The sequence below is a fragment of the Schistocerca piceifrons genome, chromosome 4 (assembly GCF_021461385.2).
Source record: "Schistocerca piceifrons isolate TAMUIC-IGC-003096 chromosome 4, iqSchPice1.1, whole genome shotgun sequence".
NCBI lineage: Eukaryota > Metazoa > Arthropoda > Insecta > Orthoptera > Acrididae > Schistocerca > Schistocerca piceifrons.
The window spans coordinates 678,655,536-678,669,488 of NC_060141.1; the positions used below are offsets into that span (position 1 = coordinate 678,655,536).

Consider the following 13,953-nt stretch of genomic DNA (forward strand, 5'->3'; position numbering starts at 1 on the left):
GTCGGTGGATGGTACGAGGAAATATAGGTTTTGTTGTGAATATAGGTTTCTGAATGCGAAAACCATTTCGGACGCATATCCGATTCCAAATATCACGGACACATGGGATAATCTGGGTCAATCTAAGTATTTTACGACAATGGATTTACGGAGTGGATACCATCAGTTGGAAGTAGCGCCTGAGGATAGGGCAAAGACAGCTTTTACTGTTTCCGCGAGACACTATCTTTTCAGCGATTATTAGATGGGATTTTAAGGGGATTGAAGCCAAAGACATGTATGGTTTACCTAGATGACATTATAGTATTTTCAAAGGATATACCAGAACACGTATCACGGTTAAGAGAAGTCTTTAGAAGAATGCGGTCGGCACGGTTAACATTAAGTTTAGAAAAATGTAATTTTGAGCAGACGCAGGTCAAATATTTAGGTCGCGTAATTAGTGAACAAGGGGTTCAAACCGATCCTTGGTTAACAAAGGCAGTTCAAAATTTCCCAACACCACGTACCACGAAGCAGTTACAATCGTATATTGGTTTATGTTCATTTATCGTAAATTTGTAAAAGATTTTGCTAAAATAGCCGAGCCGTTAACAAAGCTTAAGGTGTTAAATGTCAATGGACGGAGGAATGCCAGAAAGCTTTCGATTAATTAAAAATGAGATTAGTTTCTGGTCCGGTCTTGGTGTTTCCGAATTTTGAAGAAGACTTCATCTTATCATGTGATGCTTCAAATGGCGCAGTAGGGTGTGTTTTGGGACAAATGGTGAATGGACAGGAAAATCCGGTGGCGTATGCTTCCAGACAATTAAATAGGGCAGAGCGGAATTATTCCACAACGGAAAAGGAGATTTTGGCTGTAATATATGGAGTAACGTATTTTTGTTGTTACCTTTATGGTAGGAAGTTTAAGGTCGTGACAGATCATGCAGTGTTGAGATGGTTACTGGGACTCAAGGATCCTTCTAGTCGGTTAACACGGTGGGCCCTAAAATTAAGTGAGTTTGACTTTGAAGTAATTCATACGCCAGGGAAGAAACACAGGAATGCAGATGCATTAAGTCAGCAAGTTAGACGCATTAGAAAGAGTGGGTAAGAGTGTCGCGGAAAGGCAAACAGCACAAGCAGAGGATGAGGAGTGCCAGGGTTTTAGAACTCAACCACATTTCATTGTGGAGGGAAATTTGTTGTGTAGAGTTACCAGGTGTGGACCACGGGTAGTGGTACCAAAGAGTTTGAGAGAGGAAGTCTTAAAGCAGCCCCATGATCATGTGCTTTCAGGACATGGAGGTCGTCGAGCAACGGAAAGACGAGTAGGAGAACGATTTTGGTTGTGCACTCGGAGAAAAGATGTGGAACAATACGTAGCAAAATCGTGTACCGTGTGCGCAACAAGTGGATGTGACGCGCGCAAGAATTCCATTGCAACAGTTACCAGAGGCTTCGAAACCTTCAGAGTTGATCGGACTTTATATCTGCGGGCCATATAACAAAGCACCGACAGGGAATCGTTACGTTTTAATCATAATTGATCACTTTTCGCGGTTTCTAGCCATGGCCGCAATGCCAGACCAACAGGCAAGTACGGTAGCATAATGTTTACTCAATAACTGGTCATTGAAGTTTGGGGTGCCGGATACCATAATTACGGATCAGGGAACGAACTTCATGTCCGAATTAATGTCACACTTGTATCGGTTATTGAGAATTAAAAAATTATGGACCAGACCATTTCATCCGCAGGCGAATGGGAGAACGGAGCGAGTACATACGACAATTTCAAAAATGCTAAGTTGTTATATGAATGGAAACCATGATAACTGGGACGTTTACCTTCCGTACGTGGTATCAAGTTATAACACCAAAATACCATTCGAGACGGTCTATGGAAGACAGATGCCATCACCATTTGACTTTCTATGCCCAAAATCGGGAGCTAAAGGGACACAGTGAGGATATTTGCACGGACAATACGGGAAGTCTGAAAGAGGGTACAGAAGGCCAATACATAGGATTGGAAAGGCAGGAAGAACCGAATAAGCGGTTGGGACCTTTACCACAGTACAGGGTAGGTCAATGGATATTGATCACGAATCCATATACACCTAAGGGAGAGACGAAAAAATTCTTGACAAAGTACCACGGACCATACCAGGTCGTGGATATGACTTCGCCTGTAAATGTTAAAGTGCAGCTGCCAACAAAAACATCCATTATCCACGTGAGTAGGGTAAAGCCTTTTAAAGGAATGGTGGACGGATTACCTCAATTACAAGGAAGTGACCCAACTGCAGTGGCTAGGCAAAGCAAACGGAAGGAGGAGGTCGCGGTGGAGGGACAACAGCAGACACTCAACGTTCCGTATGCTTTACGGTCACGGAGGGAGTAAAATATTGTATGTGTAACACTGCAAGCCTTGTTTACGTTTTGAGTTTTGTATCAAGGGATAATATGCGTTTTTTTGTGTTTTGGTGGATCAGATAATAGTTGCGGTTTTTTTTTAGTGTACTAACGGGAATTTTTCGAGGATGTCGTACGATGTTGTAGTAACTTGTAGTGGAAAAGAGGCGGTACAAACATGTTCGTTCCTTTTCTTCGCAGGGTCTACGTATGTGGACGTGCTGGATGATAGCCATGGGGATAGCTATCCGGGAGGGGTTCTGGAGATATTACCAATGCAGAATCTGACATATTTGAACTCCACATTAAATCCAGAGTTTTTGGAAACTTTGCATTGCACATGCACAAGAGGGATCTATCACGGTTAATAAAGTATTAGAACAGCATTGGAGTAACAGGATAATGACAGTGAGCATTTCAGCCACAGGGTGTGCTGTTTTTCTATTTTATCTTGAGTATAGCTTTGTGGAGAGAGTGGAGACGTGCACCAGTAGAGGAGATGCCAACACATCAGTTGCCTACGGCATGGGTAATCAGTGTGAACAGTGTATAGGTGTATAATGTTTTGATGTTCTCGTTAGCTTTAGTCCGTAGAACGTAAGTTTTGTGAACAAGGTGTGTTACGCAACCACAGGCCACGTCTGTTATATTTCGATTTGGGACGAATCTTGTTGAAAGGAGGGAAGTGTGGTGCGCTAGTATTAGTCTGACCCCCAGGAAAGAGGAAATTTTATTAAAAGTCAGTGAACGTTGGACGATGGAATCTGGGGCCACTGGCAGTGAACAGCTAGTAGGGCAGGAAATGCAAAAATGGCACTCGCGAGCGCAGTGCTGCGGCGGCGCTATTGTGCGCACGAATTGCTTTGTGTGAAGCATCAATGTGGCAGGAAACTGCAGTGTTGCTTGAAGTTATTGCGATATGAGGTTAGTAACTAGGCCAGAGCCAAGTCGAGACTTGTAGAAGGCTGACGTTCGGGAATTTGTCTCTGCCATAGTTTCTGTCTCTCTCTGACATTACGTCAGGGGCGAGGGGAAAGGCTGTTTAAATAGAGAGGTACTTTTACCTTGGGACAGGGTGTGCTGGTCCACACTTATAGGGGCCAGTCTGGCAGCAATGTTGTAAATATTCTATGTAATCCTTACTTTATTTCTATGCACTTGTTCGGGCTATATTCTGCCTCCGGGGACACAACACCGGGGCACAACGGAACGGCAGCCAGGTACTTCGAGATTGCACGGTCAGCCTGAAGGAGGGCTGTGGCAGCGGTCTGCAGCATCCAGGACAGGCCACGTCCACTTCCCACCTGGCATTCCGGGGTCTGGACGAGGCCTACACTATGGGAGATGCGGCAGTGCTGGAGCAGCGCCAGAGACAGTAGCGTGGGTTGCCATCCGTCAAGCACCACTAGTGGCCAGTTGCGGCACAGTGTCCAGGAGGGTGCAGGTTCCAGTACGGTCCTGTCCTGTGAGCAGCAGTGGCCAAGGGCTACAGGTCACCAGTACATCCACCTTTGTCCCATGTTTGGACAGAGCAGGTCAAACGGGGTGGAGCGCAGCGAGGACCAGGGACTATAGCAGTCTCCGAAATAGCAGGCAGTGGCGCTACGCCGCAGAAGGCAAGGCTGACCGGGCAAGCGTGGCCGAGTTACGGCCTTGCACACGGCAGCAGCGGTGTCGGCATACCAGGGGTTGCTGAGACATCTGGACTCGCGGCACAGTGCGTGGGCGGCCGCCGACACTATGCTGCTGAGAATAAAGTAACTGCTGTATCACTCTGCACTGCCCCTTGATGCTCTTGAGCTTGTTCGGCCTCCTGACGAAAGACGGTGGCGGGTCCCAGCTTCAGTTCGGCCATCTGTAGTCCCGGGTTCGACAATCCCGACACCCCGCAACAGCAGCTGCTAAGTGACATCTGGTGAAGAGTTGCTACTGCAGGGCCCAGGAGCAGGAGGATCCTGCTCCATGGGGTGCACAGAAGCACCGGCTTGGTTGTTCAGTAGGTCTCTTGAAAAACAGTTGGTGGTGGGTGCTGACGACACAGAGGCCAGCCAGGCTAAGGTATCACATTGTGACGCTCTCGAAAAGGATCTCCGAGTTGGCGAAGGAGAAGCCATTTGGGTCTGGTGGACTACTTCAACCCTTTCCGGTTAGAGGAAGACTCGTGTGTTGGTTGGCTGGAGGAAGTCTTCACAGGAGTACTCCTTCTGTTCTTTCCGGCCTACCACTTGTGTAGCTGGTGACTTCGCCCCTTGACGCGAGAGTTTGACGGCTTGTTGCACAGCTACGATGTTGCCTTGTCGCTGGGTGATTTCACAACTTCCGAGCTGAATTGAAGTCTGTATGGCCGTGTCCTTCATGGAGCGAGGGATAACAAGAACAGAACTGTATGAGCCAGACAGGAGAATGCAGGGTTTGCTACTAGCCAGTAACTTCCAAGCTACAGAGTAAGACATTTTTTCCTTTACGCAGATCTCTTGGACAACCCACTCGTCAAGATATGCAGGACAATCCCGAGAGGCGGCAGCATGGCCACCATCGCAGTTGGTACAGTGAGGAGGAGGTGGATAATCGCACTCATGCATATGCCTACCACAGGAGACACATTTGGCTGGGTGTCGACAAGGCGTTCCAGTGAGGTTGAAACGATGACACATCGGGTTCACAATATACGGCCTGACACTGATAATTTTATAGCCTGCTTTGATCTTGGACAGAAGCAACAATCTATCAAAGGTGAGTAAAGGATTGCAGGTGGGTACTAAGGAGGAATCTACCTTTTACATTACACAATGGACAGCGATGACACCCTGATCGGAAAGGTAAGACTGGATTTCCACCTCAGACCATTGAGCAGTCTGGTGTAAATTACACCACGGGAAGAATTCAAAGTTCTATGGGCCTCGACACAAACAGGGTATCTGTGAAGAAGTGTGGCAGCAAGCAGTAGTTGTGCTTGAGGGTCAGAAAAAGGAAGTGAAGTGCCATCTCCTAAATGAGAGCAGGATTTCACTGGGCCAGCAATTGCATTAACGCCTTTCTGAATAACAAATGGATTTACCCTGGTGAAGGATTGACTGTCTTCAGAATGTGAGACCACAAGGAACTGAGATGCAGCAGGAAGGGTCTTTGAATCATTAGCCTCTTTATGTTTATGTTAAGTAGACATACATTGGGAACATATTTGACTCACTGCGAGAAAATCTCCCATGACTGCCAGTATCTCTGAAGGCACGCTCCTTCCACCTGGGAGCCCCTTCACAATGGGGTGCACATACCTTAGGTGATTGTTCACACCTCAGGTAACACCACCTGAACAACTGACAGAGGGACCAATTGGCAGTTTGGGAAGCTTGCAGCTCAGGCAATCATCCCTCCCTGGGCCTGGCCTGTACCACGGGGTACGTGCGAACCTTACCTGTCAACCTGGGGCTGGAAATTACACGTTACCCAGACACCTGTTACGTGTCACACACGTGGGCCGGCCTTCAGGAACGCACAGGGAGGAAGAAGAAAAAGTGGAACCCCAAACACCGAAGCAGAGGAACAAGAGGGTATTTCACTCATATTTTAAAAATGTATAAGGAAAGATCCTACAACTGAGCTCTTTCTTACCGATATTTCAGGAAGTTTATAAAAGCAAATATAATTCAATATATTGTGCCAACTTGATATTATCAAATGGTTTGGATTTCAGAAGTTTGCTTAACTGTGATAGTGTTAAATGTATTCCGCATATATTACTTTCACTTCGTATGTTATGTCTTTTCCAGGATACCAAAGTGTAAACAGAAAACAAATGAATTTTTATAATTTTATAGTTAAGAAAATGACTGATTTACCTTAGTTTTCTGGGTTTTATTTCGGTTGACCATTTTTGTTCTTATATTGCTATAACAATAAAAAAACAAGTGTCTAGATCATCTGCCAGGGCCCATCAACACAATTGTGACCTCAACCACTACATTACCCCTATCTTCCTCCACACATTCTTCCTTTCTTTCCATCCATGTCAACTGATTTAACATGTGTAAGGTTTGACTAATTGTTGATAGAGAGTAAGTGTAAGATTTAACTAATTTCTGATATAGAGTAAAAATAGAAAATAATGAGGCAACAACTGCCTATACCCTTTAAACAGTATGGTCGCCTAAGTAAGTGGCATAGAATGAATTTTCACTCTGCAGATGAGTGTTTACCAATTTGGAACTTCCTGCCAGATTAAAGCAGTGTGCAGGACCAAAACTTCAATTGGGACCTTTTGCCTTTCATGGACAAGAGCACTTTGTCCATCAAAGACAAAATGTCTCGGGTTTGAGTTCTGCTCTGGCGCACAGTTTTCCAAAGTTTCAACATACGGTATAGCTCACAATACAACTGGAGTACCTCATAAATTCAAGAACAGAAACGAACCACAGGACATATATGAACTAACTTTATTTTCTCAGTAGTGTTACAAAGAAATTTACAATATTTTTACAATCAATAACTTTAAACAGAACACAGAGTAACAATGCTTTTTTCAGAACTGAAAATTAAATGTGAATAACAAATACTGAGAGTGCCAAAAGAAGGCTAAGTGCCACAGTCTGCACTCAGGTTTGATACAATTTGACATCTGCAGTACCATTCAATAAGATATATTAATCCTATGTGCATTTCTGGATGTCACTTTTATAGAAATTGTTGTAACAAATAGCGGTCCAAAGTTAATGTAAGTAGTAGATGAACATTCCTCAAATCTTTCACAAAAATAGTTTCAAAAGTCAGATATTTACACAAATTCTCAGAAAGAAATTTTCTGAAACAATATTTTTGCACATGCATGCCATTTTATTTACAATTACATATGCAGTCCCAGACCTACTTCTGTAATTGTCACTATAATAGTAAACACATGAATGTACTCTGTATTTGGATATTACATAGAATATTTTGCTTCAGCAACATAAAATATCTCGTGCAGTTAGCGCTTTATGGAAACAAAGTAACTCTTATTTGCCACTGAAGTTACAATGTCGAAACATTAAACCTTTCATTCAATTCAAAGAACATCCATTACATCATTTCTTCTAGCAAATTTCATCCTTGGGTTAGGCATATTAATGACCCAATTTTCATCAACAGCCACACATTCTTCAAGGAATTATATTATGAAAGTGCTGATGAAAGTGTACCAAACAATGAAGTCATAAAACATGTCCTATACTTTAAAGTAGATCAACATAATATAAAAACAATGACTAATAATGACAGTTTTGTCATGCAATATATTCTTGTGTAACTGTAACGTGGAGTATGAGAAAGAGAAAGGTGTGCCATAATGACACTAAAGTGGTGAACAGTAACACTGTTCCACAAAATATTTAGTTAGCATTTGAAGAAATAATCAGCATTTCATTATTATTGACCCTGGCAACATATAAACCAAACAGAAAAGAGCATTCTGACATAAGATGTGTTAAATTGCCACTTTTTTTAGCAGCAATTGTTGATTATTTATCCCTTTGTAGATGAATGAATAATGTCTTAAAACCATGTTACTGAGAGAGTCCACAGCATGTAGTCATTCTGTAGAACTTCTCCTTTGACATTCCACAGATGAGTAGTAAAACAATGCTATGTCAATACACCATTCTAAGCAGATAACTTTTGCTTGCAATGAACAGTGTCACTGAAACAGTTGCAAATTTCTTTTTTCTCATTTCATGATCTATGGGACCATCTGAGCCAAAGCTACTTGGTCATGGATACACATATCACTTTAACTAGACTGATGATCAATGTGTTCCACATAACACAATGGTTGTGGGGTATTTATTTTGGGGTAAATTGGCAGTGAGTGCAAACACAACAAGAGTGTGCCTTAGAGACATGTCAGAGAGCTGCTATTATATACAATACACATAAAAGACTCAATTGATAAAATCAGTAGCTCTAGAAGATTGGATGATACACCACATACAGGTATGGTTAACACCCGTAGTCTGTATTCTGACATGCAAAAACATTTGCAGCACAACCACGCTTGATATACAGTTCCACCAGTTTCCTTTTCATTTAATCAAATACAAAGTAATTAGCACACATGGACAAAAGTCCTCTGTATTGTTTGAATATTATGTCTGCAAAATATAAAATACTTTGACATTACAATGCAGAATGTTATAAATCAGAACGTCCACGTGAACCTTATATTATGAATGAAACACCATGGCTGCAATTCACTTGCAGGATCAGATTAAGGCACTGAACACCTTTATGAAGATATTTAGAATGACCATTGGCAGCTTCAAATAAATATAACAGAAGACAAAGCAATTTAAAAAAAAAGTACTTGCAAGACACCCTTAAATATTGTGTTTTTTCCTTTAACTGATATCAAGATGTACAGTTTATGGACCTTGAAAGTTCAAGGAAGACCTGCACAGTTTGTGACAGATTTATCTGTCAGTCAAGTCACAGAAATTCTCAGTACACACTAATGACATTGTCTGGACTCTACGGAAAAGTGGTACTTGAACAACTGTTCTTAAAATTCCAAAAATCTGTGCAGACTTAAAACCATTATTTCCTCATATACACATACCTCCACAATAAAACGCTTTCTGCACAGCACATTTGAATCACCATGCCAGGAGGGGGGCAGGGACAGGCAATTATCGCTGATCCATCATCTATGCTGCCATGCAGCATATAGTAACTTGGGGGAAGTGTCATGGAACTGTATTGGGATAGTAACTCAAAACATAGTTAATGTAAGCATATCAGATTTTCATCTGTGATTTCTCTAAAGATGAGCAACATTTCAAAATAATACAAGTCTCCTCCTCCTCATCATCATCAGAGCCTGCTGACATAAACAAACATGACATTTTCTCAAGAATCGCACAGATATTCTCAAGGTTTAGTTAGGTGCCATAAAACATTAATTTCCCCACATATAGTAAGGCAATCACAATTTTTTGCACTCAGGTGTTCCTTAAACAGTAATGTTGAGGAAGTGGACAGTGTACAACTTGTCTGCCCATATGCCACACTTCAAATATTAATAGTTTTAGAATAGCTTAACTTTTGATCAGTATCAAAGAATATTTAAGGCAATATATGTAATAAAATGTGACTGTTACTGTTTAATCATTTGTTATGTGCTCTGAAATTTTCAGAGACTCCGCTGGATACAAGTTTTATTTTATTTTTAGTTTTTTAATGCATAAAGCAAGTCATACCTATCAATGTTCTGGGCAATAGTATTTACATAATTATTTAAGCTAGATCGAAGTGAAGGTAGGATCTGGCCAAACAGTAGTGCTCTTCAGCATGTGGTAGATACAATAGCAATTACATCCTCCATTTAGTTTGGTTGTGCCAGTATATGTACTTATTGTATCACAATTTGTATTCTGAAAGCATACTTCATGACAAGTGCCATCCATATTCAATTTTTCCTGTTGGCACCATTTCTTTCCGAACTACATCACTGTACTTGTCCTAATGTCTGTGTAATAGCAAAATCCTACCAACAACACACAATAAATTATGAGACAGAATTTCTGTTCAGTACTTATTTACCTCTGGAAGAAGAGATGAGGGGAACAGAGTGGCAAAGTTAAAAAGGGAGGGCACACCACTCAGACCCCAAGACAATAGGGACCTACCCGTAGTGAGGACAAGGAAGAAGCTGACACACATCTATCAGCAGGACAAAACATTTCACCTCCAGAAGGTAATTACTGATCAGGAATTCTGTCTCATAATTTATTACATGTGTCAAAAAGGCAATCTCTCATGGAAATGTTCCAACATTTCTCAATATTAAATGTAGCAAGCAGTCATTGGACATCAAAGAATGCTTCATCAAACTTCAGGAACTGGCAACTGATGATAAGCTTACCACCAACTATTTCTTCGAAGTTTACGAAGGACAGCTGGTTATAGCTTGACATATTAAATCGGGTGACTCAGCAATAAAAACAAATCAGGTTTATAGTGTAAATCAAGGTTCAGCCACCTTTGTCTATGCCTTTCATGGTTTCTTTTAAAGCACTACAGGCAGTTTGGTGGTAGGACACAAGGAGGAGGAGGAGGGGGGGGGGGGGGCAAACAATGCGGTAGACATTGTATTTTGTACATACAGAACAACTAAGTGCAATAAACTCCAACAACATAGCTCAGCATGATTTAAGCTCAATCAAGTGAAAATGTCTGGTTTAATTTTGTATTTAAGCATACTTATTGCAAATAAGAAATTTGATGAAGTACAAATTCTGAAAGAAAAGGAATCTGCTCATCAAATGTCTAGTTTTGTGCGTTTCCGTGCATTCAATGGGCAAAGATTAGAACAGACAATATCTTCCACATGTGTATTGCTCAGTTTCAATCGTAAGCTCAATATGGCTGCAGGGTGTAAGAGAAGCATAATGAACAGAACAGCCTATCAGGCGATGTACAGGGATGAAACACGTAAGTGAAAACTGGGAATTACACTTATGAATTAGTGTAGTATTTATATTAATTCAATAAAAAAATATTAGCATGTACATTAACGTTGCAGATATGGTAAAGGAAAATCTACTGACATAAAAGTTTCCGATTTTCTCCTATGTCTGTGTGTCTATATCATCCTTGTTCATTAATAAAGGCAGTACATATATTCTTATAAATAATTTTCTTCAACATGCTGATAAGATGCTCTATCTTAAGTAAGACTTGTACATCAAACTTCATCTGAATGCTGACATGGAACCACAGTTTCTCAACACAAATACGCCTTTTTTTATATTACGTTACGAGAAGATAAGAATTGCAGAGGCATCTCTATTCCGTGAAGTCAATGAAGTTAATGGTCATTAGATGCATAAAGACATCTAGAAGCTTTAAATTTGAGAATTTAATAGTCTTCACAAGTTTCACATTCCTTTCAATGTGTCTTATGTTTTCATTAACTCCCTACAGACAGTGTCCGACTTTTGTGGTGCCCCTACATAGTAAATGCTATGGTACAAGAATATATAATTCTGGAAACATGAATCAAAAGAGAAGCTTTGCTCCTTACTGCCGGAATCATGATTTATTTTTACCAGACAATGAAATTTTTTTCTTAATAAGGAACCTGTAAGTCCAAAATTCACACTGCTGCTCTCCTTCTTCTTCTTCTTGTGTTTATATCAGCTGCATTGTCGGTTTTATTAACTGTCGTTCATCACACATTTTGCCCGCCATCAATCTGGAAACACTTTAGCCTCTTTATACAGCACTGGGTGCTGCTTCTATCCACCACAATTTAACAAGGCCTTTGTCAATTGGACAAAATGTGCATAGGAGAAAACACGGCTGACAAAGCAAAACCTGTGACTGTCACCACAGTTCAGATCACAAACCACTACAAGATTGATGTGCTTCACAGAGCGAAATGTTTCAGATAAAACGATAGGAGGCAGACGATGAGGCTATCCAATCCACTATCATCTACACAGCAACCACACATCTCCTTCAAATTAAAAGTTCACGTAAGTGGAAGAAGGAAGATCAACTCCAAACCACAAAGATCACTGGTGTTACACAACATACAGAAAAAAAGAATAAGCCTGTACAAACAGGACATCATGTTATTCAAACACAAAGTGCTATACAAGAAACCAGGCAACAGGAAAACTTCTCATGGCAGCAGCCTGAACTTGTCATAAATCACCATAGAGAAGCATCAGATTAGAGTACATCCATATGATTGAATTACTAAACAATCTGTATTACTTATGATGGTTTTACCAACCTTAGATCTATGACTACCTCATCACTGGGCCCTTGAATAAATTGATGAGAATGCACAGGCAATTAAAATGGCATTACATGTCAACAATTCTTATTTAGCCTCACAATCCTATTACTTGTTAACGTTCTCCTGTCCTTGCTTAATAAGGTTTCTAAATGAATGATTTAACACAGTATTGTAAGTTACTAAAACCAGTATTCTATTTATTAAAAGCCTTCTTACAAACTTGTCTTCTCTTCAGTTTACCATCTTCGCAAGGCATCAATTCACTGAACAGTTTGTCATTCAGAGTTTTCCGCATGTGTGACATTGCACGTTGACTGCTATAGTGCAAATGAAAGCATTCCCTGTGCACTAATTAACTGGCACAATCGAGTCTTAATGAAATAAACTGTCTACTTTTTATTGCAAAATAATGCAAACACATCTATTTTCTGAGTCTGAGCATTGTGACAACCACTATCAGAACCACTATCATTAAATGTCAACACAATGAACATACATAAACTTCTTACATATTTCAGTCTTGTGTCCTTATTGCTCAGATCACACAGCAAATCAGAGCATAAAAAAATCACATGATTACACTTATTAGAAATACTATACAACAATTCTTGGGTAAAAATATAAGACACTCATTGATGTGATGCTGTGTACCTCTCTGCTGAAACAAAAACGAAGTTTACATTATGTAACAAGTAAAGACGACGTAACAGGTAGGTAACAGTCTAACATAGCTACACACATATTCTCTAAACCACTGTGTGTGTGTGTGTGTGTGTGTGTGTGTGTGTGGGGGGGGGGGGGGGGGGGAGGCACACATGTACTATTTAGTTTAATCTTGTCTTTACAGCACCTATGTGAGCAATACATAGGTGGGTAAAGAACATTTCTAGATCCTTTGCTAAATACTGGTTCAAGAAACTTTGTAAGCAGGATTTCGTGGGGGCAATCAGTGTCCATACACAAGCGGCTATCAATTCAGTATCTTCAATATTACTATAACTATCTCCTGTGAGTCAAACAAAACTGTAACCATTTGTACCACCATTCTTTGTGTGTGTTCAGTATCTCCTGTTAATACTAAATAGAATGCGTTCCATACACTTAAGTAACGTTCCAAGATGATACCCGAACAATGAAATTAAGCCTACCACACGCTTTCCCTACAATTGAGCCTATGTGATCATTTCATGCCATTTCCTAGGCACTGTTAAAACCGGGTATTTCCAAGAGTCCACAGAATCCAACTGTGCGCAACTGATGATACAGTCACAGGATAGTTCTTTTCTGCATTTTGTTGTGAAATGCACTATTTAATATTTCTGAATGATAAAACAAGTTGCCAATTGTTGCAACACTTTGAACTCTTATCAATATCTGACTGCATATTTGTGCAGCTTTTTACAGGTGTTACTTCTTTATAGAAAACTTCAGAATCTTCAAGAAGTCTAAGATTATTATCGATGTTGACTGGTAGGTCATTAAAATACAACATGAACAAAGTAAATCCTGAAACTTCCTGGCAGATTAAAACTGTGTGCCCGACCGAGACTTGAACTCGGGACCTTTGCCTTTCGCGGGCAAGTGCTCTACCATCTGAGCTACCGAAGCACGACTCACGCCCGGTACTCACAGCTTTACTTCTGCCAGTATCTCGTCTCCTACCTTCCAAACTTTACAGAAGCTCTCCTGCGAACCTTGCAGAACCAGCACTCCTGAAAGAAAGGATACTGTGGAGACATGGCTTAGCCACAGCCTGGGGGATGTTTCCAGAATGAGAA

The 13,953-nt window shown here is 40.8% G+C and overlaps 1 protein-coding gene across 1 annotated transcript in view; it reads right to left on the bottom strand.

Annotated features, from left to right (window-relative positions):
* Positions 1-6,819: 6,819 nt before the first annotated feature.
* Positions 6,820-13,953, bottom strand: part of LOC124794622 — a 212,408-nt gene continuing 205,274 nt past the window's right edge. The window contains exon 24 of the mRNA XM_047258114.1: positions 6,820-12,833. The gene's annotated coding sequence lies outside the window, so the exon portion shown is untranslated. The remainder of the gene's footprint in view (positions 12,834-13,953) is intronic.